Source organism: Colobus angolensis, unplaced genomic scaffold (genome assembly GCF_000951035.1).
Source record: "Colobus angolensis palliatus isolate OR3802 unplaced genomic scaffold, Cang.pa_1.0 Scaffold97, whole genome shotgun sequence".
Classification (NCBI taxonomy): domain Eukaryota; kingdom Metazoa; phylum Chordata; class Mammalia; order Primates; family Cercopithecidae; genus Colobus; species Colobus angolensis.
The window spans coordinates 6,500,622-6,527,662 of NW_012123709.1; positions in this window are offsets into that span (position 1 = coordinate 6,500,622).

The following is a 27,041-nucleotide window of genomic DNA, read 5'->3' on the forward strand; positions in this document are numbered from 1 at the left end:
TAGAACCTCTGTTAGGGCAGTACAAAAGGGAAATGTGGAGTGGGATTCCCCAAACAGAATCCCCACTTGGGCACTGCCTAGTGGAACTGTGAGAAGAGGGCCAGACCCCAGAATGGCAGATCCACCTGAACAACTTGGCCTGTGCACCTGGAAAAGCCACAGATACTCAATGCCAGCCCATGAAAGCAGCCAGGAGTGGGGGCTATACCCTGTAAAGACACAGGGACAGAGCTGCCCAAGGCTATGGGAGCCCACCACTTGCATCAGTGGATGTGAGACATGGAGTAAAAGGAGATCATTTTGGAACTTTAAGATTTGACTGCCCCCCTGGATTTCAGATTTGCATGGGACCTGTAGCCCCTTTGTTTTGGCCAATTTCTCCCATTCAGAAAGGGCATATTTACCAAATGCCTGTACCCCTATTGTATGTAGGAAATAAGTAACTTGCTTTCAATTTTACAGGCTCATAGGCAGAAGGGACCTGCCTTGTTTCAGATGAGACTTTGGACTGTGGACTTCTGAGTTAATACTGAACTGAGTTAAGAATTTGGGGGACTGTTGGGAAGGCATGCTTGGTTTGGAAATGTGAGGACATGAGATTTGGGAGGGACCAGGGTCAGAATGATATGGTTTGGCTCTGTATCCCCACCCAAATCTCATCTTGAATTATAGCTCCCATAATCCCCAGGTGTTGTGGGAGACACCACGTGGGAGGTAACTGAATCATGGGGCTGAGTTCCTGTGCTGTTATTGTGATAGTGAATAAATCTCATGCAACCTAATGGTTTTATAAAGGGCAGTTTCCCTGCACACGCTCTCTTGCCTGCCACCATGTAAGAGGTGCCTTTGCTCCTCCTTCGCCTTCTGTCATGACTGTGAGGCTTCCCCAGCCATGTGGAACTGTGAATCCATTAAATCTCTTTTTCTTTATAAATTACCCAGTCTCAGGTGTTTCCTCATAGTAGTATGAAAATGGACTAAAACGTCATGATCATTGTTTAGTAGGAATATATGATGATAATTCGGAGTGTCAGTATGTATAGTATCATAGGATCAACTCTTTCTCATACCTTCATGCTTGTCTGGCCTCTGCAAAGTTTCTTTGAGGTTTCTATTGCTCAGTTTTTATATCTGTAAAATGGGCAAAATAGTGCTATCTTGCAGGCTTGCTCCAAGGACTAAATGAGATATTAAATGTAAATGCTAGAAGAGGGCTAGCACAAGAGTAATCACTAAATATGTTACTGTCTTAGTCCATCTGGGCTACTATAACAAAAATGCTACAAACTAGGTGAGTTATAAACAAAAATTATTTATTTGTCACAGTTCTGGAGGCTTGGAAGCCCAAGGGAAGATCTGGTGTCTAGTGAAGGTCCATTCCTCATAGACAGTGCCTTCTTGCTGTATCCTCATATGGTAGAAGGGGGTCAAATAGTTTCCTGGGGTCTCCTTTATAAGGACACTAATCCCAATCACCATGATTCTGCCCTCATGATCTAATTAACGTCCCAAAGAATTGACTCTTAATATCATCATCTTGAAAGGTTAGGACTCCAACATGAATTTTAGGGGGACACAAACATTCACAGCGTCACGGCTACAAAGTATATTCCTCCCTTGAAGATCCAACACAATTACAATGATAAGAAAAAAGGGAATATTGTTTATACTATATCCCCCATCTTTACTCTCCTCCTTTATGTATCTTTTCATGAAAATCCAGTAAGCCCTAGTTCAAGTTCTATCAATTACAACAAATATTTCACTTTTCTAAACTTTTAACATATTTGTTTGCCATATTATCCATTTTGGAAGAAGATTGCATACTATTTTATACTTTGTTGAAAATGTTTTATATAGGTATCATTTATCCAGTATATTTTTAATATCCTTAAAGGAAAACCTTTATCTTATACTGCTTTTGTGCTTTTGGATTATTTGGAAAAAATCAATTCATTGTCAGAGCTCTGACTACACTGTAGAGTCCAAGTGTAACTGAATTGGGAGAACACAGAGTGAGATTTCCTACATGTCATTCTCAAACTGCAAGTGAAGAGCAAGCATATAGTACACAGACATCCCCAAATTAGATGTTATTCGTGTTACAGTCAACCATAAGCCATCAATCATTAACTTGAGCTGCTTTAGAGCACTTGAGTCCCTGATTCATTTGTCAGAAAAAGACAGACAGACAGACAATGAAACCTGGATGTTGATGAATTTCCATGGATTCTCTTTGCTCTTTGGAAGGAAGGCAGGATGGACTTTAACTTACTTCACTTTTGTCTGAAACTATACATATAGAAAAGAGATAAAATCAGGATGAGAAAAGAAATAAAGCATACACTTCACACCTGAACATACTTTGTGAATATCATCAGTAAGCAAGTTAAATAAACATTTAGAATTCCAAGATAATATTAACATTCTTTGTGAAAGCTTTTTATTTTACTAGGAAAAATAGACAATTTTACAATTAAAAATATGTTCTATTTTGCATGTGTATGATACATTATACCTTGATTCTTACTTTAGTTCAAATTTTTCTCACATTTAAAAACTTCAAGCCAGATTCTATTCATAGTTACAGATACAGAAATCCTATAAAAAATTAATAAATTGATTTTATCAATATATAAAAAGGATCATATGTAATATCTAAGTTGGATTTGGAGTTTTGATGATTAGTCAGCATCATTAGTATAATAATCATATGAACAGATTAGAAGAAATCACATTATGTCTTCTAATAGGTTGAGAAAATCCTTGTAATAAAATTCAATATCCATTCATCAAAAAATTCTTCGCAAATTAAAAAGAGGGAAACCACCTTTATCTGATATAATATATACCAACCCTACAGAAAACCTGACACTTATTGATGAATAACTAAAACTATCACTTTGATTTAGAATCATCATCAGAAGAAATATCTCCACTTTTATTCAATATTGTAGAAGTTTTAATCAAAGCAACAGAACAAGAAAATAAATCAATGTACAAGGATCAAAAAAAATGGGGAAAAGCCTTTTTCCCAGACAACTGAATACTATACAAAGGAATGTAAAGTAAATGTCTAGGACTAATTAAGTTGTTTAACAAAGTTGCTGGATATAAATTTGACATACATATTAAATTGCATTCCTATTTATAAACAACAGTATGAAAACAAAGTTTCAATAAATTACAATAGCATCAGTGAATATCAATTTAGATATTCTGGAAATAACTATAAATAGATGTGTAAGATATCTCCAAGAAAATTACAGAATATTATTGAGAATCATTAAAGGCAGTTAACTAATGAAGTGACATACTATGTTCATTGTTTAAAAGTTGAAATATTACAAAAATATGAATGGAATGTTATCCCACCAAAAACCATAACAAATTTCATATAATTTGACAACATAATTTAAAAATGTATCTGAAAGTATATTCTTGAAGAATAAAGCTCAGCTAGACATGCAGACTTATAATAAATCTCTAGTAATTAACAAACTATGGTAGTAGCACAACAACAGGCCCATACACAAAAGGAACAGAATAATATGCTCAAAGATAGACCAATTTATTTATGGACCCTTGACAAATGAGATATTAGCACTGCAGAGTAGTGGGGGGAAAAAAGCTTTGCAGAAAATTATGTGGGGCCAAGTGGAAATCGATTTAAATAGAAAATAAACTAAATGGGACTTGCATGGCCCTGTGTATAAAATTCAATTCTAGGTCTCTTTGTGAAAAGCATGCCCATAAAGCTAGGCGAAAATAATTAACAGCATATTTTTATTTCCTGGGGTAAAGACTAAATTTTAAAGCCCCCCCAAAAACACAAATAATAAAGTAAATGATTGATAGATTCCACTATATAAATATTGACAACATTGGTGCATCACAGACACCATGAAAAAGGTGTAAATGCAAACCACAATGTAAGAGAAGAAATTGTTTTAAGTATAACTAAATAGGAACTATAAAAACAAAAATACCACTACCACCAACAGCAACAACGACAATGACAAACTCTTACCAATATTAAGATAAAGACAGGACTATGTAAATGACAAATGGGCAAAATATTCAAGCAAATGCTTTATAAAAAGGGAAGGCAAATATCAGTAAATATTAGTAATAAGGGAAATATAAATCAAAATATGTAAAATATAACTACCAACTCACTGAGTGGTTAAAAAATTTACAGTCTGACAATACTATATGTTGCTGAGGATATGGAGATGTCATCTCATATCGTGAGCATATAAACTGATATGACCATATCAAACGGCAGTGTGACATTATCTAGTAAATCTGAGAGTACGCAAAACTTATAATCCAGCAATTTCTCTCCTCAGTATGCATTGTAGGGAAACATAAGCACGTGCAACTATTATACACAGGCAGCTCTCCATAACATTACTCTGAATAGCCCCAATGTGAAAACACTCAAATATCCATCAGCAATAGAATAGCTCAATAAATTGTGTTATCAATGAGATACCATCTCACATCAGTTAGAATGGCGATCATTAAAAAATCAGGAAACAACAGGTGCTGGAGAGGATGTGAAGAAATAGGAACACTTTTACACTGTTGGTGGGACTGTAAACTGGTTCAACCATTGTGGAAAATAGTGTGACAATTCCTCAAGGATCTAGAACTAGAAATACCATTTGACCCAGCCATCCTATTACTGGGGATATACCCAAAGGATTATAAGTCATGCTGCTATAAAGACACATGCACACGTATGTTTATTGCGGCACTATTCACAATAGCAAAGACTTGGAATCAACCCAAGTCAACCCAAGTGACAGACTGGATTAAGAAAATGTGGACTGGAATCAACCCAAGTGACAGACTGGATTAAGAAAATGTGGCACATATACACTATGGAATACTATGCAGCCATAAAAAAGGATGAGTTCATGTCCTTTGTAGGGACATGGATGCAGCTGGAAACCATCATTCTCAACAAACTATTGCAAGAACAGAAAACCAAATATCGCATGTTCTCACTCATAGGTGGGAATCGAACAATGAGATCACTTGGACACAGGAAGGGGATCATCACACACCGGGTCCTATTGTGGGGAAGGAGGTGAGGGATAGCATTAGGAGATATACCTAATGTAAATGACGAGTTGATGGGTGCAGCACACCAACATGGCACGTGTATACATATGTAACAAACCTGCACGTTGTGCACATGTACCCTAGAATTTAAAGTGTAATAAAAATAAATAAATAAATAAATAAATTGTGTTATATTCATAAAATAGTCAACAATTAAAATGAACAAACCACAGCTGTATGCAATAATATAGATGGATTTTACAAACAAAATATTGAGCAGTAGATGCCAGACACAAAATAATCCATAGAGTACGGTAGCTGTTCAAAACCAGGCAAAACTCTGCTATTTAAGAAAGCATATGGCCGGGCGCGGTGGCTCACACCTGTAATCTTTGGGAGGCCAAGGCAGGCAAATCACATGGTCAGGAGTTCGAGACCAGCCTGGCCAACATGGTGAAACCCCGTCTCTAGTAAAAATATAAAAAATTAGCTGCACATGGCGGTGGGCGCCTGTAATCCCATCTACTCAGGAGGCTGAGGCAGGAGAATCACTTGAACCTGGGAGGCAGAGATTGCAGTGAGCCAAGATCGCACCACTACACTCCAGCCCGGGTGACAGTGCGAGACTCTGTCTCACACAAAAAAAAAAAAAAAAAAAAAAAGCATATTAACTTTTTTAACGAAAAGAAATGATTCTCAGTTAAGTCAGGTTATTGGTTACATCTGAGAGGAAACAGGAGTTTGCAATCTGTTAATACGCCCATGTTTCTAGGTGGGGATGTTTCATTGCACTGTCTTCTAACTTGATGGTGTTTACATAATGTTCACTCTATATGCATCCATTAAATGGCACGTATGTATTTTACACTATGTGTCATATTTAACCATTGGAAAATAATGTAAATTCAAAGAGTCTTTCAATGGCTGTCTTCAAGACTTAGTTCCAACACATGAAGGCTGACTCAACTCATTCAAGTAAACTTAGTTGTGTCCTCTTTGTCTCTAAAACATCCTGTATTTATATATCTTACAATGCTGACTTTGTCTTATTATGGTTTTACATGTTACTGCTCCCTGCACTGAGTTATTGACCCAAGGGCTGGGACTACATCTTTCCCAATTTTGCTTCTGCAGGGCCTAACACAGAACTTAGTACTTGATAGTGCTAAAATGTATTTTACTCAATGCTCGATCTTACCATGGCTATCTCCACCAGTCTAATGAGACCCAGCATTTCATTATTTGTCTATATCATATTTTTCTCCATTGAATACCAAAAGAAAACTATGCAACATGGCTTCTCTACACAAAGATAAATTTAAATATTCTTAGAACTAGAACATTTACATAATTATAGCTGTGACCACATTTATGTAATATAGGGTCTTTTTAATAATGTCAGTTATATATAATTATTATCATTATTATTATTATTCATAATAAATAGAGATAAAAAGTTGTCTGTTATTTGCCATCAGCGAAGGCTGATGAAACATTTGTCACATTCTGATGTGGTGGAAGTGGATATAGCCCAGCAGTTGTGATATACAGGCCCCTGGACATTCTGGTAAACAAAAATAAACAAAGGAATTACAGTTCTTAAGAGGAAAACATATAGTGCTTGTTTTCAACTCTCTTTGTACCAACTGCAACTTAGCATAAACTACATATATGTTTCATAGATCATATGTGGTAGGTAATGGTGTTCCCTAGATGTGAGTTTCCAGCACAAGAGTGCACTTTTATCCCAATAATTTATTCCAATAATCAGACTATTAAAACACCCTTTTAGGTGAAATTTTTCTTAATGTTTCATAAACTACAGAAATATATACAACAATAAAATATTAGTACCCTGGCCAGGATTAGAAACACAAAAATCCAATTATAGTTGTTTTTTTAAGGAAAAAAAGGAAAGAAAAACTATGTGAACAGCTTACATAAACCAGGAAAAAGTTAATCATAAAGGAATTTTTAAAAAGTGTAAAAAGTTCTTTATCACATAAGGTATGTTGAAGGAATGGGGGATATTGCAGAATTTTATTTTGGGGTGGCTTAGGGCTGACATTGACCAGTCCACAGTCCTATTAGTTGTGGTCCTCTATGGTTTAATTAAATGCTTCCAGAAAATAAAAGTGAAGCCTTTCATCTTGACCCTTTTTCAACTTTTCTCCTCTAAGACACTTAAAAAACACACACACAATTACTATAGAACCCATTAGTTTGTATTTGATCTACTTTTTTCTCCCAAAAATACATATCAACTTCCCACGCATTATTTCCCAATTTCAAAAACTGGTATCATGGATTCTTTTTTTTTTTTTTTTGAGAAGTAGTCTCGCTCTGTCTCCCAGGCTGGAGTGCAGTGGCGATCTCCGCTCACTGCAAGCTCCGCATCCCAGGTTCACGCCATTCTCCTGCCTCAGCTTCCCGAGTAGCTGGGACTACAGGCGCCGCCACCACGCCTGGCTGATTTTTTGTATTTTTAGTGGAAACGGGGTTTCACCGTGTTAGCCAGGATGGTCTTGATCTGACCTCGTGATCGACCCGCCTTGGCCTCCCAAAGTGGGTATCATGGATTCTAAGCTTGCACTTAACACTAAACAGGTTGACTGTTCTGGAAAAGATCTCGCATACTTAATTATCATTTTATTTCATCCAGTACAAGGATGCCATCTACAGACATGACTGAGCATTTCCATGAGCTTCTCTGAAAGGACTGAAAATAAATGCTGTAAGGAAAGATTCCAAAAGATGTAGTTATTATCCTGATTCTTTTGTAACACTTGTTCTTTTTTGGACTAAAATAAGTTTGAAGAACAATTCATTCCCATTATGTATCATGAAAATGCTCTGTGCAATCCATGCATTTATAATCCAAGAGAGTTCTAATCCCTGTTGAAAGACAGAACAGTATGTTGAGAGCTGGCATTGCATTTTGGTGTTTTGGGGGGAAATCACAAAATAAAATTGACTAGGTATATAATATGGGCATTCCTACAAAGTGTTTAAAACGAAGCTAAAATTCAGAATTAACACAGATAAAATAATTTAAATTATTTCCTAAGTTGTAATAATGGACTTCCAGAACAAAAATTGTCCATACTGGAGAGATGGAAAAAGAAAAATACATGTTTTTAGTACAGACACTTGACATCTTTTTTCCTTTAACTCTCATACCTTCTCACTTGTGAGGCAAGTTTTAACTGAGCCACACCACAGGTTAATTAATTTGCCAAGTCCACAATGCTAAGAAGTGATAGGGTGAAGATTCAGACACGTGATCGCTAACCTCAAGTCTAATCCACTTTCCATTGTACCAAAGTCATAAATCTCAGGGGAAATCCTTCACAGCTTTAAAAATGGAGATGGGGATTTGATACTCTCACTGTTCTAGGGAAACTTGCAAAAAGTGTCTTCTATGTAGCTTTAAAATACACATTATTACACACCAACTGCTAAGCCCTGCTGCACCGGAGGTTTTTCTTGCAAAGACATATTATAAATAAAAATTGTAATAAAATATGATCCAGGAAACAGCTGGATGTTGGGATAAAAATATATAAATGACTAAGTAGTAAATTACCTTCCACTTGATTTCAATGCTGGGTGAATTCATCCTTTTCTAAACTAGATAAAATAGGAACCAGCAATGAGTGACCCCAACTGAGTGAATCCTTTCCCTCCCTGAAAGCAAATCCACCACATTCTTCATGTGATGCTTCCCTACTGAAGCACCATCTCCTTGAAAGAAAGAAGCACAACCTGGAATTCTCCAATTGCCATTCTTTCATGCACTCACTCAACAATACTTTCCAGTGCCCACCTTGAGTATCGCAGGTAGACAGTATACAATTTTGAACAAAACAAACGCAATACTTGCACACAAAGAGCTTACAGTAGCAGAACGGTGAGGGGCTGGGAAGCAGGGCAGTCAACATGCAAATAAATTACACACAGTAAATCATCCTTAAGTATTTATTAAATGAAGTCTCTCTTTGCTAACCTAGGCCTTACTGATCTCGCCCTCTCATCTCTCTGAGGATCAGAACACTTAAAATTCTGTAATATTATCTAGCTAGGTAAGCTTCCAAGGGAATGGAACAATATGTTATACTCCTTTGCTCTCCTAACATAATCAAATACAATATATCAACAAGTACAGTGTTTCATGATGTTCCGGGAGAAGCAGAGGAAGTGGGAGGGAGGAGTGGCATGAAGGAAGGAAGAAGGAATAGACAGACAAAGAAGAAAGTGGAGAAAGAGGCGATTTCATTTGAATTATTTGCTTTTAGGAAAAATAAAATATGTCTAACTCATGAAGAAATGAATTTTATGTACATGGAAAGTAAACTAAAATGGTAGAAAAACACAGATCTAGACAGAAGCACCGTTTTAGTCTTAAGTGAGAAACTGAGTCTCATGCGGGTTGTGGAGGCACCGTGGGAGCTGGAGCTGAGCCTGGTGGTGTCATTGACAGCAGCTGGAGGGAGGATATATCACATCGTGTTCAGTAAGGAATCATAATGTCCAGATTGTCATTTCTTTGATCAGATGATTTATGTGCCTGTGGAGCAGCACACTGACTATCACACCATCTATATCATTTTTTTGTGGATACAATACAAATATTAGAAGAATTCAAGGAAAGAAAGGAAAATAGGGGAGTAAACAGTATAAATTGTTTTGCCTTACTTATCCACCAAGAACGATGCGTGCTCTGGTTGACTGTAGTCTCTGACTTTACTTTGTCTTCCAGGCTGGAGTGCAGTAGTGCAATCATGGCTCACTGCAGTCTTGACCTCCTGAGCTCAGGGCTCCTGAGTAGCGGGGACTACAGGTGTGCACCACTAATTTTTCAAATTTTTTTTGTAGAGATGGGGTTTTGCTGCATTGCCTAGGCTAGTTCCAAACTCCTGGCTTCAAGTAATCCTCCCGCTTTGGCCTCCCAAAATGCTGTGATTAGAGGTGTAACCAACCACACCCAGCTTCTGTCTTTAATGAAGGTAGTAGCCTTCCTAGTCATTCTATTGCAGGCTTATTGGTCTTGTAAAATTAGCATTGAAAACGATGATTAATTTCCACATTCAGATTTATAGTTCTTTAAACAATTAGAATGCAAGTTATGTCTATAATGTTCTTGAAATATTCCAAATGGCATAGAGAAACTTGACCGTAGGTGTTTGCTACTCTCATGTATAACAGCATTCAGTTAAAAAATAAAGTTGTGGCTGGACGCGGTGGTTCATGCCTGTAATCCCAGCACTTTGGGAGGCTGAGGTGGGTGGATCACCTGAGGTCAGGAGTTCGAGACCAGCCTAGCCAACATGGTGAAACCCCATCTCCACAAAAAATATGAAAATTAGCCGAGCGTGGTGGTGGGTGCCTGTAATCCCAGCTACTCAGGAGGCTGAGACAGGAGAATTGCTTGAACTCGGGAGGCAGAGGTTTCAGTGAGCCAAGGACGCACCATTACACTCCAGCCTGGGTAACAAGACTGAAACTCTGTCTCAAAAAAAAAAAAAAAAAAATTGCAGTAGAATACGTATCATCAAAAGCTACTGCATTCCACTAAGAACTTGCAAATGAATTTTAATATCCTACTCTTAAAAATACTGAATATTATGGTCTCAGGTTCCTTTTCCCCTTCTACGCTGTTGAAACTGAATGTACAAAACCTGCAAATGGGAGCTAGCTAGCTAGATATGGATATGTATCTATGTATATAGAAAGAGACGTCAATAGACATACATATAAATACAAATATATGTGATATAGTTTCAAGAGTACATGAAGTATCCCTGAAAGTTATATTAAAACTTTCAGTTAAGATAATCCAACATCAGTCTAAACATTCTCTCATCAAAACCAGTGTACACATGAACAAGGTTTAACTTTTGTGAGAGAAGGTATTTTAAATGTTAAATAGCTAAGCCTTTTAAAAAGCTATGCTTATTTTCTTATGTATTTGGTTTTCTAAACTAAGTAGGTTATTTCCAATTCAAAATGTATTGCTTTTACAAAAAGAGTAGATACTGGGAGAAATTTGAATCAGTTCAATTCCTGGCACCTTTTCTAAATATCCCCCATTATATCCAAAACTTGGTGAAATTCATCCCTAACTCCAACTCCTGACCTGAAAACCATGTGTGAGGATGCTTCTGATACTGATCATCCTGGCTTCTGCTCTGTCAAAGACCAACCCAGCCTTGGACCAATCCCCTTGTGAAAGAATACAGTTCTGTTCTGCAGATTCTCTTTAATGAGATCTGGAGGTTCTCGCTGTCACGCTAAACAAGACTTTGAGACTTGGCAGCTCAACGCATGGCTGCCTCTGTACTGCACCACAGCAGCCAAAATCTTGGCAGCTAGTCAAAAGTTAGTGAAAATGTCAAAGGTACAAAGCTCCTCTCAGAGCTCCAAAGAAGCAAAAGAGCTTTCAGCAGGATCATAACAGGTGCATCAAAGTAATGCCAACGGGAGAAAAAGGCTTCTTGGACCTAGCAACAAATAAAAATTATAAAAATAAACATGCACACATAAACCCTGTTTTTGTCAAAAAAAAAAAAGCCCCTTTCAGTATTCAGCAAGTAACTGCAAGAGGATCAAAAGAGACATGTATAAAATACAAGAGGTGACAAGTATAAGAATTGTTTCCAGTTTAAAGAAGATTGAAATGTCTCACTTTGGAATTTCAAGTCACAGAAATGTAGTACTTCTGTGACACTTTGGGCTTAAACTGCACAAAATGTATTTTTAACAGGCAAAATGTATGTGAGAGACAATGAATATAGACTTCATTTGGGCTCTGTGTTTCTTGACAGCATTCCAAAGATGTCAAGATATTTTTACCAATATACTCTTGCAAACTGGGTCAGAAGGTAGAAAAAGCGAGAGCTTTCTGATTTTTCAAATGTTGTCTTCATTTCTGCTATTTAGGTTTATGTTACTCCTACAGTTAAGTGATTGGTGATAAAGATTAACAGAAATCGAGAAAGCTACTCTCTTTCTCTGCTGGTGAATAGGACAAAAATGCTGAGAGAGGGAAGTAAGTATGGAATAAGAACTCAAACCACACAGGAAACTGTGGAATACTGAAGAATATACCAAACAAAAATGAATATGTGCTAGAAAAATGCTGGATTGGAATTAGAAGAGGACAAATTGGACATTATTGTAGATTCCACTACAAGATTTACATTTAGGAAGTTATTTAAGCTTTCTGAGTCCTTGTTTCCCCCTTTGGAAACCGTGAGCCATCACACGTGTTCCAACCACTTCACTAAAGCAGCTAGTATGCTAAAGTGCTTCATAAATATTTTTCTAATAAACCGTATTTTAAGTTTCCCTGCTTTTTTATTTTCCTAGCAGTATTCCTTTATTCCATACTTTCAAAGCAAAATAAAATTATGTGTTTTAAAAAACAGGCACGTAAATATAGAGGGGCACAACTTAACAGTTCTAAGAAATAGAACAAGAAGATTTAATCAACTTAAAAACAAAGACATTTTTATATTTACAATCTGGGCTTCTGCAAGTGTTAGTCTGAATCTGTGCTAGTTAATTTCATCTTAGGTAACACATTCATAAATATTTTCTTCAGTGAAAGTTTAGATCTTTCCAATTCAGCCTAAAGCAAAGCTTTCAGGTACTACCCACCACTTTATTCACAGTCCATCTAGTGTATTTTGTTTCACTAGACTCAGCAACCTGTTTCAGAGCATGGATCTGACTCCTTCACACTGCAGCTCCACGTTGTGGGCATGCTGAGAAAATGTTCTGAGTGTTGAAATGTCTCTGTGTGTATTTAGACCTTTGCTGTGATGTAGTAACATAATTCAGGAAAGATGTTACCAATGCGTGACTGCTTTTAAGTTACAGATTCATACCAGAGACCAACATTTTGGAGCTTCTTCTTTGGATTATGATTATTTAACACAGTCCACAGTGTAGTGGATAGTTATAATGACTTTGTTTTGCCCATGTCAGCATTTTGTTCAAGGTCATTTGTACCAGAGAAATCAATGACCTATTAATGTAATTTCCACAAGAAGTGATCTCTCAAAAATACTCTAAAGTTGCTTTATGTTCATGCTATCAGGATAGTAGTGGTTATAAAATTAAATAAAGTGGATAACAACTGAATGTTGTAATAACACACTTTACACCTATTAAAAAATTACACCACCAATAGAGCTTATAGGTTCTTCCATTGTCTCTGAAGAATTCTCTCTGTTAAGGTGCTGTTAATAGACTGTTTATCGTTATATAACATAACTGAGAAAAAAATTCAAGTGAACACAAACCTAAAACATCCGTTTAAGAATATATGATATGAGGCCGGGCGCGGTGGCTCAAGCCTGTAATCCCAGCACTTTGGGAGGCCGAGATGGGCGGATCACGAGGTCAGGAGATCGAGACCATCCTGACTATCACGGTGAAACCCCGTCTCTACTAAAAAAAAAATACAAAAACTAGCCGGGCGAGGTGGCGGGCGCCTGTAGTCCCAGCTACTCGGGAGGCTGAGGCAGGAGAATGGCGTAAACCGGGAGGCGGAGCTTGCAGTGAGCTGAGATCCGGCCACTGCACTCCAGTCCGGGTGATAGAGCGAGACTCCACCTCAAAAAAAAAAAAAATATATGATATGAAATTATCAAAATTAGAGAAACACCTCACAGAAAGCAACACTTATCTGTCTTCTCTGTCAGAAAACTAGAATTAGTGTGCTTACTATTACTTTCATGCAAATTAAAAAAATTAAATAGCCTTCATATATCAGATGTCTTTAGGTCAAATTCTAATCGGTATTCAGAAACAAAATTATTTTAAGGGTCAAGACACTCAAAGATTCAAGTTTTAATTCTAGATTCAATTAGCACCCAGACTATTTTTTAAATTGTGAAATAGGTCATTTTATCTTTACGGAAGTTGTGACAGTTTTAAAGATTTTGAAATTTAATGAGGCAGACACAAGTTAGTGTTATGCCAATGTTTTCCATATATTTTCTAAATAATGTTGAGAATGTGAGAACTTTCAGAACATGTAAAATATTTACTGGGTTTGTTTTGTTTTCAGTTATACAAAATCTCTGTGATTCTAAGTTAAAAGGAACAAAGAAATAACAAAGGTGTTCCTCAAAACCCTATTAAGTGATAAAGTATTAAATATTAAGTTAAGACTTCCCTTCATTGGTATTATTTTCCCTTAATGTTTTACTATAATATCTGGTGAAATATGGAAAAGTTTATATTGTACAACTAAAGTAATTATTTAAAATATGTATAACCTGTTATACAGACATAGCATAATTTGTTTAATCATCCAACTACCATTGGACCTTGAAGTGATCCTCCCTTTTTTATTATCCTGAGAGACACATCATAGCTATTTCAAGATATTTTTACTCTATTTTAATTTATTATGTTCCTGTATTAAGCCACGGTCTTTGAGAAATTAAATTATACCAGCTTTACTCTAGTAACTAAATTGATTAATTCAGCAAAAAGAGAGAATTCTCTTATACAGACCATATAATTGAAGAGTTTGTAGAAAGAATGTCTTTGCATTCAGATTGAACTTCAAGTTTAACCACTCCCCGACACTATAACATTAGGTATTATGACTTAATATTCAAATACTGTGCCCTAATCTGCAAAATAAGAGATATAATAATATTTCTTTGACTTGTAGGAAGCATTAAATAATACAACTTACATAATTATCTAATAAGATAATAAACAAGCCATCATAGTCATTTTCTATCCTACCAAAGGTAAGAAAAATGACATCGTAGGGCCTGGTCATCATACACAACACACTTGAAACTCCAGGTTTAGTATTCTGGTATTACAGCAATTAATTCTCTGAAACTAAATTGTTTTCCTATTTTCTGAATTCTCTCCGAATTTCTCTTAGTTTCAATGTTAGAAAAATGTGATTTCCTCCCCTTGGAATAGAATCACTGAAGACAATTTTATACCACACCCATTAAATCTTGTGTTTTAATTGCACATAATTCCCTGAGAAAAATCTGAATCCCTGAATCTTAGATTTCACACCATAGCCTTCCCTAAAGGCTCATTACCATATATATCAAAAAAGAATGAACTATTTCCTAAAGTCCACTTCTTAACAGATTAATATTACAAAAAGTCAATTTTCATTTTACCTTTTATGTCACATATTCATGAGAATTTTTCACATATAGATTTAAAATTTTGTAGAGTATATTCAGTATATGTTTCAACATGTCTTTGGGCCATATGTATTCTGTGCTAAAGTTTCTCTATAAAAAAAAAACAAAGCAGGAGATGGGAGTTTTATGTGTGGGAAATGAAAATTCAATTAGTATATTCTAAGGGAGATTACAGAGGAAAATACATTTTCCAGTTAATTCTGCAACAAACAAAAGTAAGCAATATAGCTGAGAAATCCATCTGAGCTGACAGTTGATTATATATATAATTTTTCTCTAACAGAGCCATAACCAACGAGACAATTATAGTTTCACCAAGTCAAATGTCAGCCAGAGGACTTACAGTTTTGACACTTGGCAAGGCAAAGCAAAGAAAATGTGAAGGATCCTCACTTACTTGTTAGCCAAACTTAGTGTCAGAAAAAAACTATTCATTGGTTGTCAGTCACAGAGTAGTTCTCTGTCACTGGAAACTTTGGCAGACAGGATAATTACTATGATTAAATGGCAGTGGATTTAAAATATTTCAGTAGTGGTTAAAATGACTGTTGAATACTGATGGTATAATATCAAATCAAAGGTGCAAAACTGTCCACTAATTATCCAGAGTATAAAATATCTGATGCTGTGTAAGTATAATGCCCAAGTACATTCACAGGCACAGAAATTGATGAGGGCTTAATCATGCTTTTTAGAAACATAGTAAGATAATCCTTTTTCTACCTTAAAAAAATAAATTTTAGACCACGTCCTTCAAGGTATACAGTTTGTATTGTTGACAATTAGCTCTGATTGTATAATTTACTCTAGCCATTGCTTTCAATTTATTAATCTATATTTTCTGATTATTCCTCTACCACAAAGATACTGAGGGCTTTCTCTGCGCTAGGCAGCAGCTGCAAAGCTAAGTCCCGGAATACAGAGATGTGAAGCAGTGCTAGCACTGGCTCAGAAACAGTTCATTGCCTCATGAATTTTTAGCTTAGTCCTATCCCCATAAACGTTTCTATGTGAGTGGTAGGGAATGGGGAGTACCTCACTCTCCTCCAGGGACAGGCCAGGTACTAAGCAGTAGTTTGAAGACATCACTCTGGAGAATTTAGGTGTGGAGACTCTGTAGAAATCAGCGAGGTTTCAAACAATCATTATTACATTGCAAAGTCTCATGGGCAGGAGTAGATAAGAAGTGATATGTTGTATTTCCTCTTTTGTAGTATGAGTTAGTTAATCTAAACGTTCACTGTGTTTCTCTGTCTTTGAATTATGTATAACAACCTAGATAGTAAAGAGCTGTCAAGAGGCCATGAGATTTCAAACAAACAGGTAAGAATGTACTCCAGGAAACTGTAAAAGAACTAATTAGAGTCCACGTGTTCAGTGTCAGCTCAAAGATGCAGAGAAATAGGTGCTCCACAGATGGAATATGTTGGAACCCATAAAAATGACAAAGATGGGAAGGCACAAAATCAGCAGAGCAATAATCAATAACCAATGAATTGGTACTCTCTTCTGTCTTTCCCATTGTATTTGGGTCTTTGTAGGTTATTCAATCATGTCTGAAGTGATGAAAAACCATTATTCACTCTCAAGGCAAAAGAGTTATATACGCTTTTGGGAAGAAGGAGGATAAAGGAAAGTTTTTAAACTTTTACAATGGGCCATACCTCATGTAGTATACAAATCACCTAAAATTCATTTTTTCCCCCTAGAAAGACAGATCTTAAACAGGCTAGAAGTAACAGATAATGTGGTTCATCAGCACTGCATACTCTTAAATTCTGATTTTCTGAATCCATCCCACACTATCCTAGTCCCACAAGATAACTGCAAAAATGTCTTGTTGCCAAATACATTCAACAGTGAACTAGACAGTTGCCTCCAAGAAATTCACTTCACATTGGTCTGTTCATTGCTTTAAGAAATCTTGCAGTTAAAAACAAACAAAAAAAGTACTTAGTATGTTTTAAAATATAGCATCTCTAAGATCATTTAAAACTTACTTTCCTTGCTGTTTCTCTGAATATCTCCCAAAAGAAATGTTGGAAAATATTGCTTAGTATGACTGATCTTCCATTTGATTGACCTGCATTTACACCCATGCCTATTTTGTGTAGGTGATCAATTCATTTGTCAAGAGTGCTTTTATAATTATGCATGAAAATGCACAACAGATTGTCATTCCTCAAAAATGCTGCTATTATCACCTGTAATTAAGTCTACCAAATTTACGCTAGAAAACAAACACAGGGAGAACGATGGATGGTTATTAGATCACTTAGCAATTAGAGGTAAAAATTAGTAGTAGAAACAAAATTGTTGTCATTTCTCAAATTATTTTTCAAAGGACAGTGTTGCCTTATTAACTAATATTTGATTGGGGTCATTTACAACCATTAATCTAGAAAAGAAATTCTTCTACTGCAATGCACCTCTTCTATGTATGTGTGTGAATGAGCGTCTGTCCATTTTCTTTATTTAAAGTTCCAAGTTACTTATTCATTCATTAGGTAATCTTTTCACATGGAACAAAATTTTTGTGGTAATTTATGATAATTGAAAAAAAGGATTTGGGGTGATTATAACCCCATTTAGATATTTCTGCCTGCATCTACGTCATATCAAAAAAAGTAAAATCTGTTCTCACTAGTCAAGTCTTTAGATTTACTAGTCAAGTCTTAGATGCTGGTTGAAAATGAAGATACCTGGGTTAGTTCCCAAAAACTATGATTAATTTGGTTGGGAGTAGGAGCTAGAAGTCTATTCTTAATAAACTCAAGTGAATCTGATATTAGTTGGTGTGGGAAGCAAGCTTGGAGAAATATCAATCTATTGCAAAAGGCGCACTCCTCTTTGGACACCTGAAAAAAAGAGCATGCATTAAATGCATTCAAACTCTGTTAAGGATAATTCCATAAGATGGTTCCAAAAATACATTGATATAGCATATAAGATTTTGATAAGTTTCAGGGTAATGCTGATAATGTTTTTAAATAAATCGGTTCATTCGTTTTGGCTTTTCCTTCTCCCCGTTTCTTGCTAAATATTGTAGATCTGCCACCCTTTAAAAAGTAGATGGCACTTCCACTTTCCACTCCCACTAATATACTTACAGCTCCTCTTTAGTGAAAATTCTGTTGAATGTTCTTGCGCTCCAACAGAAAGGAAAAATACAGTAGCACTTTATTACTTAATCTTGGAGAAGTTACTCACCTTGTCTGAAATTTATGTCCTGTCCTGTAAAATTGTGCTAATACAGTACAGTGTTATTTTAAGGATCAAATTTTAAAATGCACGTGAAAAGTCTTTCAAAAATAAAGAGGTGTTGTAAGAATGTGAGGCATTACCCCCTGCTATGCATTCATTTGAATCATGCCATTTAAGAATTTTTTTTATTGTGTTAAAGTAAAAAAACTTCTAAAAATGAATTAAACCAAAGTAAAGTTGAATTAAATTAAAAATTAATGGTATCAAAACCCTATTCTGCTATTCTATGAAAAAATAAATTCACTAAACACAAAATGTATTGCATTTGGCCAGGCGTGGTGGCTCACGCCTGTAATCCTACCACTTTGGGAGGCCGAGGCGGGTGGATTGTCTGAGCTCAGGAGTTTGAGACCAGCCTGGGCAACACGGTGAAACCCAGTCTCTACTAAAACACAAAAAATTAGCCAGGCATTGTGGCAGGTGCCTGTAGTCCCAGCCACTTAGGAGGCTGAGGCACAAGAATCGCTTGAATCCAGGAGGTGGAGGTTGCAGTGAGCCGAGATCACGCCACAGAACTCCAGCCTGGGTGAGAGAGACAATACTCGGTCTCCAAAAAATAAAAAAAAAGTTAAAAAGTATTGCACTGTTGAAGGTTCACACAGAACAAAACATGCTGTTGAAATTTCAGTAAAAAACGTCCACTGCTGAAGAACAACATTTTCATGAATGTTTTGCTTGAGTTTGCAAAGCTAAACAAAACCCTGATACTTCACAGAGATATTCTTAGAAGCCTTTGCCACCTAGTGTACAAAAGCCATCCTCGAAATCTCAATGACTTAGTTTAATTGCCTTGTATGCTATATCTTGTCTTCAGATAATTATCTTTAAGTATGTCTAGGTCAGATTTGAAGTTATCATTTGAAGTGGGAATAACACACACACTGCATTTTCTAAAGAGCATCTGGCATGAGAATCAACACATTTCATTTTCATTTTAGCAGCACTTTAAAGTCCCATTTATAAATGTTTTAATAAGGCAAAAAGAGACTCCAGGGTATGTTTTAGTCTTTCATTAATATACACCTCTTGTGTGTTGCAAGATACATGCTTACATCCTTTGACCATTCAAAGTCAAATTAGTGATCCAATAAAGCAAAGCCATGGTATCTTAATGGCAGCAAATACACTCTTTAATTAGAAAATAAAACATTATATTAAATTTTCCTTTCTAACAACTCGTCAGTATATGCATAAAAGAACTATCAAGGGATTCAAAGAAATAGCAAAGCTTCTTTAGCCATATTTTTACATGCAACATGTCTCCCCACCTCTCATTTTTAGCTGTAGATTTAATTATTTCCAGCTCAGTTTTACAGAGGGGTGGAAGGTGGAACTTGAGGGTTGGCAGTGGAGGAGTTTGTAAAGCTATACTCTTTAAAAATATGTTTAAAGTAAAACGTCAACCATACCATTCCCTCTCCGTCCTGTCATTGTTTTCAAGCCACCCACTCCTCTGCCCAGTTTGCTAAAGGCAGCGGGAGATGTGTGAAGGTCATGTTCTGCCATGTGGTTCAGAGAAGCAAAATTTTCCCACAGCTCTAAATCAGTTCACAATGAACCAGGTCTCAGCAATGCGCTTTCACTCTCTGTTCATTCTGCTGCCTGACCTTCGTGAGAGGAACCAGATGGCCCTCATGTCAACCTGGCCTGCCAGGTCTGGTATTGAGATTTCATCTCCTTCCCTTAAGCTGCCTGAACCTGAGTGAAGTTCACATGCGCACATCTCCAGTAAAATCTCACTGTGATGGGCGAGTCTTTCTTGCACTTTTGCCCTACCAAACCTGCCTCTCTGAGGGACTCAAGATGGCCTAATGCCTTGTTATTTGAATGTGCTCTGCAATGATTGAACTGTTCTCAGGAGATCATTTTTGCACATCAAAACCCACTAAAATTAGCGAGAATTATCAGGAAATGAGCAAATAAAAAAGATTAATTCATCTCTCTCTCTCTGTTTTAAGGTCGCCAAGCCTCCTTTTGATGGCTAACAGCAACTAGTAGCAGAAAGCCTGCATCAGTTAAAAAAAACATTAGCTTTAAGCAAAAGATGTCAAGAAACTCTTCCAAATTGTGTGTTATGGTAGCAAGCTGGTGAGCACTGGGATAAAAACCAATGTCCTAATTGTAGAGGATGTGCTAAGATGTTGGGGGAGCAAAATCCATGAGTGAGTACGGATGATACCTACAGCAATAACAGATGATACCTATAGCAATACTACTGCATCTTTCTGGGGAAAACATGCAGCAAACATCCTGATCAGAGACTAACAGGCCCTCACAAGAGTGACTTTTTTTAAACATTGAGAATAATTTTTATTGTTAAGAAAGCATAACCAGCAATAAAAGTACTATTTTTGGTTCTAAATGATAGAAAACCAAATATATTTTGTACATGGTACAAGGAAGCCTAGGGTAAAGTTGATTTCAGAAGTGACTAGTTTCAGATATTCAATGAGATCTTCATCTCTCTTCTGTTTCTGTTGTATCTGTGCATTTGTCTCCTTTTCTCCATGTCTCTTTGCCCCTGTATAGTTCTTTCTGCATCTCTCTCTGCATTTTCTGTCTCTGTCCCCCTGTTGTGTCTCTTTCACTGCAGTGCCTTTCTCTCTGTTTTTCTAATTTGGTGTCACTATGTATCTGCATTTTTCTATCTCTGTGTTTCTTCATACATATCTCTATTATTCTGCATTTCTCTTCCTTATCACCTTATATCTTATCTCTCTCCCTCTGTGCATGTGTGTGTGTTTGTATGTGTGTGTCTGTCTCTGTTATATATGTTTCTAGAATGTCTACAAGAGACAATTTAACAATTTCAGGAAATTTAATTTAACAATTAATTTAAAAATTAATTTAACAATCTAACAATTGTTAAACTTAATTTAACAGTCTTAGGAAAGATTCTGATTGGCCAAGCCTGGGTAACATGCATATGTTTTAAACACACCATCCTGTGTATGGGACACTGACAGCCAGCATTGTGGAGAGTAACTTTTTTTAAATAGTGAAATTTATGGTAAGAAATAACATTTAAATCACAAACCAATACATATACACGTACATACATATGACCAGACACAGATGTGTGTAGGTCTGTGTGTGTATAAAATGAAATGGAAAATTTCACAAAAGTAATACTTAGGTTAACTATGAGTGATATACTCCCTTTTTGTATTAAAATGTAAATATTCTTTCTAAAATGAGATGTAAATTGATTTCATCACCCTCTAATGGGCCACATCTTCACAGTCTGAAAATCAGACTGTGATTTTTAAAATTTAAAAAATGTTTAAACTATTTTCATTTCAGAAATTTTATGAACAGGGTGAATCATTTAAATTAACATCTCAATACTTACAGTACTAAAATGATTTCTCACCAATAATATGAAATGATGTAATCATTTAGTTGATGATGATTTTTTGTTTCCATCATAATTACTAAAAGTTAAGCAACCCATCATCAAATAGTTTTGAGTTCTGGGTACTTCCAACAGATTATTTTGACTATTTTTAAAACATCTGCTTGGTAAGAAGGAAGCAAAAGCACCATCATCTATTTATTTTCTACAATATTCTTTACTCTTACTTTTGTGTTAATTAGTCCCCTTAATCTTTGTAACAATCCAGTCAGAGAAAAGCATTAGTAGTAATATTATTATCTTCTTTTTATGAATGAGGATGCTGAGAATCAATAATGCTCAGGTAACTTATTTAAAATATTCATTTCTCAAGTAGAAGAGACAGAATGAATCCATGCCTTTTCATTGCAAGTCCAAGGTTCTTTCTTTAATATCATGCTAATACTCAGGACTACATGCTATGTCTTTTTATAACTTAAATATTGCTCTATAAGATCTGACATGTAAATACACAAATAAATAGTTCTGTGATTGAATGCTTATATGTTTAGTACATAGGGACATCTGCTTTAACCATGCCTATAAATCCAAGGCAGAAAATGCAACAAAGAAGATATAATCTTCTTGTTTAGAACTGTGGTATGATGAAGAGCCCAGCCACAGAGAGCTGTCACCTCCCTGTGGCACTGTGGTATGCTGGGACTTGGAATGTGGATATTGGGGTGAAACTACTTGAATTCAAATCCTGGTGCAACTAACTATTTGGTATGTGACTTTGTCCACATCAACTTAGCAATAGTGAATAGTGACAACAATAGTCCCTGCCACAAAATATTACCACAATGCTGAGTACATAGGAAGCATTCAATTAATGTTGGTTATTAGAAATATTTCCACTGTCAAGATGTAGCTATGTAGCTTTTAAAAATTGTGACATGAAGATATATAGCAATTAACCACTTGAGTTTCTATTGTTGGTGAACCATCAATTTGATTTTGTCATCAGCTACATGGTCCAATCCATAATTTCAAAGATATATATCTTTGACACAGCCAGAAAATTTTTTCAGAAGGGAACAACATGTATAAGAAACACAAGGAAGAATTGTGCCAAGAAAAATTATGAATTCTGAGGAAAATTTGATCTTATTCAGGCCAAAAAAACAATTGTAAATTCTGAAATGTGTTCACCATGTCAGATGGCTGAGGTTTCAAAAAACAAAATTAAACAGATCAAACATTCTGATTTCTGAGGAAAATACACACACACACACACACACACACACAAAGTATGGATGTCATAAGGAGTTAGTCCTGCTCAGCATCTGGTTTGGATTTAGATAAAACCATAAAGAGAGTGGTGATGAGATTAAACACATGCTTTCTTACTTTTAATGGTCTTGATATTTGTTATGTAATGACTAGGCTCTGAAAATCTCCCCACATTACTTCTATTTAAGAGAATTTCAAAGCTAAAAGAAAAGGGCAGAAAAATTGGCGTCTAGACTGAAACTTAACAAGAATGTAGATTGTCTAAGCATAAATATATGACAATGTAAAAAGTTAATGTGGTTTGAAAATATTAAAAGAAACAAAATTTAGCATTATACTTAGGAGCTCAAGATACACCAGCCATTTATGTTATAAAGACACTATGGAGACAGATGAGAAAACAACTTTGAAATGTGTAAAGTATATTTATTACACATAAAGTGGAAAATATTAAATAGAAATGTGGCTCTAGATTTACATGTCTAAATATCTGCCAAGTGTATCCAAACCTTTAGAAATAAACATTATTAAAACATTTTTAATACATGAAGGAGAAAAATTGCACAATGTGCTTTTAAAATGAACCCCACATCTAAAAGGTCTTTTAAAAAATCTCTATTAACAAAAGAGATTAAGCATATTATGTACTCTGCACAAAAATAGCCCCACTAATGATTAGAGGATCGAAAACATAAACAGTGAAGACATTATAAGAGGAAATTGGATTGCTGTGAGTTCAGAAAGAAGGGTACTAGGAGATGATCTATAGGATTCCTACAGATTCCTTTCTCTGGGTCTTAGTAGAGTGTATCATGAATTTGAGTGACATGTGTTTACTATTTTAGACTTCCGACCTTTCAGAAGTTGTCAACCTTTATGGTAGCAATAGTGGTGCATGTTTCTTTATGTGGAAATACACAATAGGAAAACTAGATGAGAGAGACATTTACACAGCTATTTAAATGAACTAATCTCATTTCTCATTAATCCAAAGCAAATATTTTTCACTTTCAGGTACATAAATTTACAAATATTGTATCTTTATTTTTCTACATATAATGTCAAGGTACAAGTGTCTGAGTAAATTTCTCATTGAACTAGTTTTCATCAATGTAAAAAAAATCAGATTACCAACGCTGTCTGCAAGAAAATCATAAATCAGAGCTTAAAATGTCAATTTCCTTGAATTTCAAAGCTGTGACTTTGTTATTTAATAAATTATGTTTCGAAAATTGTGAAAGGATCTTAATTATTTAGATGTAAAAGAAATAAGAAAAACTAGGGTTGATGCTTTCATTTTAATACTAATGAAAAACATGAGTGAAGAAGTGTTTTCAATATTAACATTCCCATAGTTTTTTGAACCATTAAAAACAAATTATTAAATATTATAAAAGTTGTCAACCTTTATGGTAGCAATAGTGTTCATTTTTGTGTTTGCTATTCAGTAGAACACGGGCTGAAATAGAAAATTGAGTTTGTTCTCAAACTGCAATCATGTTACCTAGAATCTGTTGCAAACAACCTATTATCTTTAATACATGTATTCAACAAATACTGTTGGAAGATCTATAATGTTCAAAACACCAAACTACATCATATGCTATATATGGATTGACTATAGAAGGTATCACAGTTAGTACAGGTTCTATTATATATCCAGGTGTTAATCATTATAGATCCTGCTATAAAACATTTTATAGTCTAGGGGTAAGGAGACATAAACAAAAAAATCATATGCATTGAGAGATAAATAAATTTTGAAATTTTTCTATTAAAAAAATAATGTCAAGTTGTATTTTAGAATCAGGGAATACATGTACAAGTTGGTTACATGGGTATATTGTGTAATGCTGAGGTCTGAGGTATGATTGGATCCCATTGCCCAGATAGTGAGCATAGTACCCAACAGTTAGTTTTCAACCCTTGCCTCCCTTCCTCTCTTCTCCTTCTAGTAATCCCTAGTATCTGTTGTTCCCATCTTTATGTCCATGAGTACCCAGTGTTTAGCTCCCACTTATAAGTGAGAATATGCAATGTTTGGTTTTCTGGTCTTGCCTTAATTTGTTTAGGATAATGTCTTCCAGCTGCAACCATGTTGCTACAAAGGACATGATGTCTTTCTTTTTTACAGCTGCATAGTATTCCATGGTGCATATGTGCCACGTTTTCTTTATCCAGCCCACTGCTGATGTTCACCTAGGTTGTTTCTATGTCTTTGCTATTGTGAATAGTATGGTGATGAACATATGAGTGTATGTGACACTTCTTAAAAGAAATTCATTTGGCTAATAAACATATGAAAAAAAGTTCATCACTGATAATTAGAGAAATGCAAAACAAAACCACAATGAGATACCATCTAATGCCAGTCAGAATGGCAATTATTAAAAAATCCAGAAACAACAGATGCTGGCGAGGTTGCACACACTGTTGGTGGAAGTGTAAATTAGTTCAATCATTATGGAAAACAGTGTGGCAATTTCTAAAAGACCTAGAGGCAGAAGTACCATTTGACCCAGCAATTTGGGTCAAATGGTATCTTTTTGGGTGTATAATCATTGCTGGGTATACACCTAAAGGAATACAAATCATTCTTTTATAAAAATACATACACATGTATATTCACTGTAGCACTATTCATAATTGCAAAGACATGGAATCAACCTAAGTGGTCATCAATGATAGACTGAATAAAGACAATGTGGTCCATATACACCATGGAATACTATGCAGCCATAAAAAGGAACCAGATCATGTCCTCTGCAGGGACATGGATGCAGCTGGAAGCTGTTATCCTCAGCAAACTAACGGGGGAACACAAAACCACGCACCGAGTGTTCTCACTTATAAGCAGGAGCTGAATGGTGAGAACACATGGACATGTGATGGGGAACAACATACACTGGGGCCTGTCGGGAGGAGGCAGGGGAGGGACAGCATCAAGAAGAATAGCTAATGGATGTTGGGCTTAATACCTAGGTGATGGGTTGGTCTGGGCTTCAAACTACCATGGCACACCTATGTAACAAACCTGTACTTCCTGCACATGTGCCCCAGAACGTAAATTAGAAGTTGAAGAAAAAGAATTTGGAAATTTTTAAATGAAATGTATACGTAAAGTAAAATGTTAAGATGCTAAAACAACATCTTCTTTCCCTTCCCGAGCAAATTTGTTCATCATACTCCAGATTATCCTACACTTTTGGAACCACTCCTTTCACAGAAATCCTGTGTCAGTTACTTAGAAAAGCAAGATAATCTCCCTCACCTGTACCTTCCTATTTACTCCGCACCCAACAATGTGCAGTTACTTAGCCTTTTCCTCGAGGCCTAATATAAATATTTACAAAAGCTGTAGCTATGTGTCAACCACGCTGTCAATCTGATGAATCTCATGGGTGCTCTTTTGATGTCAACATAACCAAATAACAAGACCACAGGGCCAGCGAAGGTATCACAGGCATCTCAGCTGTCAGCATGACGCCTGCTCTGCCTCACCGTCACAGTGTTCCTTGTGTTTCGGGATGCTCACCTAGCAGGAAAAGCACTCCATCGCCATCAAATGTGGCTGAAACTCATTCAAACCGCTGACTCGGATCATAGAGGCAGATGTGGAGCTCTTCATTTCATCTTTCAAGAATCTGCTTTCGAATCTCTAAATTAGATGTTAAATATGTTAAATATCTTTTTACTAAATATCTTGGCCAAATCAATGTTATCTGCCTTAGTTAAGAAATTCCTAAAGATCAGGGATTTGTCCAAATAACCTTAGCTGATTCATTTGGAAAATAAAAATTCAGAATTTTAATTTCATTTGTTTATTAATATAGACTATGAGGGAGGTGTGTTCTCCATATTAATTTTTTTCTTTGAACTGC